An 8,311-nucleotide genomic window follows, 5' to 3' on the forward strand; every position below is an offset into this window, starting at 1 on the left:
TGTCGAATGTAAGACGTAAGTCGTCTATTAGTATTTCGACGGGCCTAGTTTTGATGACGACGTCGTCCACGTAAGCTTCGACTGTCTTGCCGATCTGCTTCTCCAGGCATGTTTGGATCATGCGTTGGTATGTGGCGCCGGCATTCTTGAGCCCAAAGGGCATGGTGTTGAAGCAGAATGGCCCATATGGGGTAATAAATGCTGTTGCAGCTTGGTCGGACTCCTTCATTTTGATTTGATGGTATCCGGAATATGCGTCAAGGAAACATAGTGAGTCGTGTCCTGCGGTGGCGTCGATGATTTGATCAATGCGGGGGAGGGGGAAGGGATCCTTAGGGCAAGCCTTGTTGAGGTCCTTGAAATCGACACACAGGCGCCAGGATTTGTCCTTCTTTGGTACCATCACCAGGTTTGCCAGCCAGTCCGGATGTTTGATTTCTCTAATGAATCCGGCTTCGATAAGCTTGGCCAGCTCCTCCCCCATGGCTTGTCGCTTGGGTTCGGAAAAGCGTCGCAGTGCTTGCTTGACCGGTTTGAATCCCTTTAATATATTGAGGCTATGTTCGGCCATCTTGCGTGGGATCCCTGGCATATCTGAAGGGTGCCAGGCAAATTCCCAGTTTTCGCGCAGGAATTCTTGTAATGCGGCGTCGACTGTTGGGTTCAGTTGTGCTCCGATGGATGCTGTCTTCTAGGGGTCCGTTGGGTGGACCTGGAATTTGACTATTTCTTCTGCTGGTTTTAAGGACGTGGATTTGGGGAGTTTGTCGAGGATCACATCGTTCCTGTCCACCGTAGAGCGTAGTGCGGTTAGTTCTTCAGCCACAAGGGCTTCGGATAGCGCCTCAAGGGCGAGGGATGCTGTTTTGTTTTCAGCGCGGAGTGCTATGTCTGGATTACTGACGAGGGTGATAATACCGTTTGGTCCGGGCATCTTGAGCTTCATATACCCGTAATGAGGTATGGCTTGGAAGCATGTAAAAGCGTCCCACCCCAACAGGGCGTGGTATCCGCTGCTGAAAGGGGCCACTTGAAATGTGATTTCTTCGGACCGATAATTCTCGGGAGTGCCGAATACCACGTCAGGTGTGATTTTCCCGCGCATCGCGCCTCCCGACTAGGAATGATTCCTCGGAAGGTTGTGCTACTTTGCTTGATACGGCTCCTGTCTATTTCCATTTTGTGGAGTGTGTCCTCGTAAATGAGGTTTAGTCCGCTGCTGCCGTCCATGAGGACCTTGGTAAGTCGAAACCCGTCCACAATGGGACTGAGGACTAATGCGGCTGGTGCTCGGACTGTCCTGCACCTCGGTTCGTCCCTGGCATTAAATGTTATAGCCGTGTCGTTCCAAGGGTTTATTGCAGCAATTTGGCAGACTTCCGCGAGGTTGCGGAGTGCCCTTTTGTGCTTGTTGTTTGACGCGAATGTCTCGAAGACCATCAATACTTTGGTGTCATCGTCTTCTGGGGGGTGCTGTTCTGGGGCGTCCTTGATAAGGATGTCCTCGCCGCTCTTGGCTACCTGCCGTAGTATCCAACATGCTCTAAGGCTGTGGGTTGCCACAGTATCTGGTGTTGTATGTATTTTGCATGGGCCATCGAGCCACCCCTCCAGAATGGTGCTGTGCCACATAGTGGTTTTATGTTTCTTGACTGTTGGACTAGGCGTGCCACGGGGGTGCGCCCTCTTCGCCTGTAGGGGGAGTTGAATTGGGACCGACGGCTCCCAGTGAGCTGCCTGAGTTTTCCAGGCGCTCTCCATCGCACTGTACTTTTGTACGATGGTTGCTAAGTCAGCGAATTTTAGTATGCGGCGGCGATTGATGGCGTTGAGGATTCCTTCGTCCGCGCAATTGTTACAGAACGCTGATATCGCGTCCTCGTCACGGCAATCTTTTACCTTGTCCTTGACAAGGAGGAATCTGGCCCAGAAGTGGTGGACCGTTTCCTGAGACTGCTGTTTTATGCTCGTGAGAGCTTCTATGTCCGGGTGGGTGGGTGGAATTAAATCCGAACCCCGAGCTGACCGATTATCCGGAGTCTGACGACCTTCCGGGCCTACCAGTCCGGGTTCCGGAATATCTTCTGATTGTTTAGGACCGCCGTCCGATGCTATGTTCGGAGGGCTGGTCGCGTCCTTTCGCGGGTGAGTATCCGGCTCTTCCTGAACGGCGATCCGAACATAGTCCGTCTTTGATATAGAAGAAGACTCGCCGTCCTGCTCCACGACTACCGCAATCTGGTGGGTGACCGGTGGGGCCTTGATTTCTCCTTGATCGGTTTTAGGCCCGATCCAGTCATAGTCTGTGGCGATTCCCAAAGCGGCGATGCGATCTAGGAGTTCACTCAAAGATGAAAACTCTACCGGATCCATCTGCTTGGAGTGCTCGGAGTTGATGCGAAGGGGGTTTTCGATGGCCCGAGAGGTCATCGTCGGCTCAACGGCCGAACGGGCGATCATAGTAGAGCCGCCCAGCTGGAGGGTTTGGCCTAGGGCCAGAGCTCCCCCAGAGGTGATGTTGTCTTTAAGGACAAGGCGAGCCATCGAGGCTTTCGTCGATGGCACAGTGGAACTCTCAATGAAAGCACCAATGTCGGTGTCAAAACCGGCGGATCTCGGGTAGGGGGTCCCGAACTGTGCGTCTAGGATCGACGGTAACAGGAGACGGGGGACACGATGTTTACCCAGGTTCAGGCCCTCTCTATGGAGGTAATACCCTACTTCCTGCTTGATTGATCTTGATGAATATGAGTATTACAAGAGTTGATCTACCACGAGATCGTAATGGCTAAACCCTAGAAGTCTAGCCTATATGACTATGATAATGAATGTGTCCTATCCGGACTATACCCTCCGGTTTATATAGACACAGGGGAATCTAGGGTTACATAGAGTCGGTTACATAAGAAGGAATCTTCATGGTCGGTCGTCAAACTTGCCTTCCACGCCAAGTAGAGTCCAATCCGGACACGGGTGTAGTCTTTGGCCTTCATGTCTTCACAGCCCATCAGTCCGGCCTATGGATAACAGGCCGGACGCCCGAGGACCCCTTAGTCCAGGACTCCCTCAGTGACCCACCCAGGGAAGTGCTGCCTGCAAAGCACACCAAGGACCTGGTTGGGCCTGCGGACACCACGGGGGTGTACCCAGCCCCTGCATTATGACAAGGCCAACGCATTAGATATTAATTTGAAGGAACATGAAGGCAAAAGGTTAAAAAATAGTAAATGCACTTACTTCAACCCATTTGGCGCAATCAACCACCTCTGGTCGGGGGTCGTCAGCACGGGCGGGAGCTTTGTACAGCCACGCTTGTAGACCTTCTGGCCCTTCTCAACCAGCTCGTCGTTGCTGTAGCTATCATCAGAAAAGGTGTCCTCGCTACCATCAGTAGGGCCACTAGCCTCTGGAGTCTCGTGGGAAGAAGACTCCGGGATCGGAGTCTTCTGGGACGAAGACTCTGGGACCGGACTCACGTGGGGCGAAGGATCGGCGACACGAGTCTGGTGGGGCGAAGGATTGGCGACCCGAGTCTGGTGGGGCGAAGGATCGGCGAATGGAGGCTCAGGACCGGAGTCCGAGACGGGTCCACGTCAGACGAAGCAGTCCTGTGGTCGGGTGAATCAGCTGAGGGTGGCAGCAAGGAAGGCGTAGCAGCCTTCCTACCTCTCCCGCTGCGACGTCCACCTCTAGCAGCCTTCTTCGTCCTCCCCCGACCTCTCCCAGCCGAAGAAGAAGCGCCCGCCGCAGCTGTCTCCATACTGTCAAGCAGCGCTCTTCGGAGGGGTTGTGCTGGAATAATGGTCCACCTCTCCCAGTAGCGCTCACAGGAGGCTCGGGGCGCTCTGGACCCTTGCCACCATCCTGTCAACACCTGCAATGACAAAAAGTAAACGAAATTAGTACAACATAAAAAATTTAAATACCTGACATGAATAATATGTATATAATTTAAGTGTATCATCATCATGAACATAATAAAAAATTGAATACCTCACATTACTAATATTACTCTGAATCATCTATATATGCTCCGGGATCATTAAATGCATCATCATCATCACTATCAGTGATGTGCTCATCATCATCATCATCATCAATAAATGCATCAAAATGTGGAAGGCCTCCTTTATGTAATCGTTCAAGTATTGACAGGTCATCTGCAGCAGTAACTTCTTCTTGTTCCGGCTCAGGGGTGAAGTCGGATTCACTATCATTGTCTACTTCAATGTTCTGGGATGTTCTGGGGTGGAGTAGAGCAGTTCTTGAAACGTTTTTTTGGAAAGACGTGTTTCTTGGAAGAATTCTCCTTCGTCATATGTGTCTTGGTTAATGTGAGGTTCATAATCCTCTTCATTGGGGGGAGGTGGTCTAACACGTGGCGGCACTTCATAAACGACATCCCAACCACTGAGATTTGGATCACTTTGACGGGCCCACGGTAGATAGAAAACTTGGGTTGCCTGTTGAGCCGTAATATAGACATTGGGAACATCCAAATGGGTGCTTTGTTTGATTTTGACTAGCCCTATATGTTCATGAGTCCTTCTAGTCTCCCTCGGCTGGAACCAATAACATCTGAAGACTACGACATTTGGTGGGTTTTCACCATAGAATTGAAGTTCATAAATTGCTTCAACTCTTCCATAATACTCGATATCTCCTTCGCCGATAGCAGAGACACAACAATTTGTAGACTTTCGGTCGGCCATAGATAGCTCTTTGCCATAGGTACGAAAGCGATACCCGTTGATGTCGTATTTGTCAAATGAACGGATCTTATAGTCAAAACCATTAGCTACTTGTCTCAATTCGGCATCCATAATCTCTGAATTAGCCTACAAGTTTAATACGAAAGGATTGTTGCATTAGTCGCAAATTAGCCAAAGAAATGAAATGGTCTAATGGAAATTACCGTTTTTTTGAACCAAGAGATGAAACCGGGATATTCGCCTCCTTGCTTTGCCATAAGCTCATCCTCTTCGACGGAATCCTTTTGGATCACCGCTCCATACGAGAATATGGCGACGTATCGACTGCATCAAATATCCAGGAATAAGAGCAGTTCAAAGGAATTAGAAGTTGTGAAACAATGTACCGAGATCTTACTCGATGTACGGCCATTGATGCCTCAATTCTATGTTTATTTTTACATTTTGCTCGAAGCGTCTTCTGCATCCTCTCAGCTGAGTAGCACCAATGATTTTGCACGCCCCCCCAATCGTGCCTCGGTTGGGAGATGCAAAATCAAGTGTTGCCTTGGATTAAAGAAGCTTGGCGGAAAGATCATCTCTAACTTGCAGATCAACTCCGGCGCCAACTGTTCCATCTCTTCTAGGAGGCCATGCGATAGTTCTTTCGCACAAAGAACATGGAAAAAATAGCTCAGCTCTGCCAGTACTAGCCATTCATCCTCAGGGATGAAAACACGCAACATCACCGGCATTATCCGCTCAATCCATATGTGCCAATCATGACTTTTTAGACCAAATATTTTCAATTTTTCAAGACTCACTCCCCTCTTTAGATTTTCTGCATACCCATCGGGGAACATCAGCTGCATTTTCACCCACAAAATAATTTCCTTCATAGCTGGCCTTCCAAGATTGAACCATGCCTTTGGCTTCGTCCAGTTTCGCTTTCCTTTCGGTTCTTGCATGTTTTGTAACGGTCTATCACATAGCTTCTCTTGATCGACTCTAGCCTTAGTATTATCCTTTGATTTCCCCTCTATGCCGAACAATGTACCAAAAATGGCTTCGGCTATATTCTTTTCAGTATGCAGCACGTCGATGTTGTGTGGGCAAAGGAGGTCTTTGAAGTAAGGCAGATCCCACAAGCATGTCTTGTGAGTCCAGGGATGTTCCTTATTATACCCCTTGAAATACCCTGGACGCTCTGGATCTGGCTCAAGAGCGTTTAACTGATCTAGGGTCTGTTGGCCTATCAACACAGGTGGTGCAGAGTGTTTGACAACTCTACCTTTGATGAAGTTCTTCTTGTCTTTCATGAACTTATGGCGAGGATCTAGAAATGGTCTATGCAAGTCGAAGCAAGTATACTTGTGCCCTGCTGCTACCTCTTGAGCACTGCGTTGGTTTTCCCTTGAAGAGGAAAGGGTGATGCAGTAAAGTAGCGTAAGTATTTCCCTCAGTTTTTGAGAACCAAGGTATCAATCCAGTAGGAGACCACGCTCGAGTCCCACGCACCTACACAAACAAATAAGAACCTCGCAACCAACGCGATAAAGGGGCTGTCAATCCCTTCACGGTCACTTACGAGAGTGAGATCTGATAGAGATGATAAGATAATATTTTTGGTATTTTTATGATAAAGACTAAAAGTAAAGAAAGCAAAATAAACAAAGATAGAAATAGCTTGTTGACTGAAGATTAATATGATGGAAAATAGACCCGGGGGCCATAGGTTTCACTAGTGGCTTCTCTCAAGATAGCATAAGTATTACGGTGGGTGAACAAATTACTGTTGAGCAATTGATATAATTGAGCATAGTTATGAGAATACCTAGGTATGATCATGTATATAGGCATCACGTCCGTGACAAGTAGACCGACTCCTGCCTGCATCTACTACTATTACTCCACACATCGACCGCTATCCAGCATGCATCTAGAGTATTAAGTTCATGAGAATAGAGTAACACTTTAATCAAGATGACATGATGTAGAGGGATAAACTCATGCAATATGATATAAACCCCATCTTTTTATCCTCGATGGCAACAATACAATACGTGTCGTTTCCCCTGCTGTCACTGGGATCGAGCACCGCAAGATTGAACCCAAAGCTAAGCACTTCTCCCATTGCAAGAAAGATCAATCTAGTAGGCCAAACCAAACTGATAATTCGAAGAGACTTGCAAAGATAACCAATCATACATAAAAGAATTCAGAGGAGATTCAAATATTGTTCATAGATAATCTTGATCATAAACCCACAATTCATCGGATCTCGACAAACACACCACAAAAAGAAGAGTTATATCAAATAGATCTCCAAGAGAATCGAGGAGAACTTTGTATTGATATCCAAAGAAAGAGAAGAAGCCATCTAGCTAATAACTATGGACCCGAAGGTCTGAGGTAAACTACTCACACATCATCGGAGAGGCTATGGTGTTGATGTAGAAGCCCTCCGTGATCAATGCCCCCTCCGGCGGAGCGCCGGAAAAGGCCCCAAGATGGGATCTCACGGGTACAGAAGGTTGCGGCGGTGGAAATAGGGTTTTGGCTCCGTATCTGATGGTTTGGGGGTACGTCGGTATATATAGGAGGAAGAAGTAGGTCAGTGGAGCTTCAAGGGGCCCACGAGGGTGGAGGGCGCGCCCAGGGGGGTAGGCGCGCCCCCTGCCTTGTGGCCTCCTCGTACGTTTCTTGACGTCCACTCCAAGTCCTCTGGATCATGTTTGTTCCGAAAATCACATTCCCGAAGGTTTCATTCCGTTTGGACTCCGTTTGATATCCTTTTCCTTCGAAACACTGAAATAGAAAAAAAATCAGCAATTCGGGCTGGGCCTCCGGTTAATAGGTTAGTCCCAAAAAATAATATAAAAGTGTATAATAAAGCCTATTAAACGTCCAAAACAGAATATATAATAGCATGGAACAATCAAAAATTATAGATACGTTGGAGACGTATCACCTGCCATCAGCCAACGAAACTCAAGAGCTCCCTTGCATGTGGGGCACGGGAACCTTCCATGGACACACCAGCCAACGAATAGCGCATACGCCGACAAGTCATGCGTCGAGTACATGTACCAGACACGCATTATGAAGTTCTGTTTGCTAAAGGCATCATATGTATTGAACCCATGATCCGAAGCTTCTTGCAATTCGTCCTTAAGCGGCTGCATGTACACATTCATATTCTTCCCCGGATAGTTGGGCCCTGGAATTATCAACGTCAGGAAAATGTTCTTTCTTTGCATAATCTGCCCGGGGGAGAGATTGAGTGGAATGACAAACACGGGCCAACAACTGTATGGGGCTGTCGCCTGACCAAACACACTGAACCCATCCGTGCTGATGGCGACTCAAGGATGCCTTGGATCTGCCGTTTTTTCCTTATGTAATGCATCGAAGCGCTTCCACGCTTCACCATCCGATGTGTGCACCATCATCACATTCCCATATGCATCTAGTTCGGTTCTTTTGCATGTTTTGTGCCATGTCATCTGTCTGGCCGTCTCTTCGACCATGAAAAGACGTTGAAGTCTTGGTACGATTGGCATATACCGAAGAACATTAACGGGTATTTTGGTCTGCGTCTTCTCACTCATACAGTTGTC

Source organism: Aegilops tauschii, chromosome 7 (assembly GCF_002575655.3).
Source record: "Aegilops tauschii subsp. strangulata cultivar AL8/78 chromosome 7, Aet v6.0, whole genome shotgun sequence".
Lineage (NCBI taxonomy): Eukaryota > Viridiplantae > Streptophyta > Magnoliopsida > Poales > Poaceae > Aegilops > Aegilops tauschii.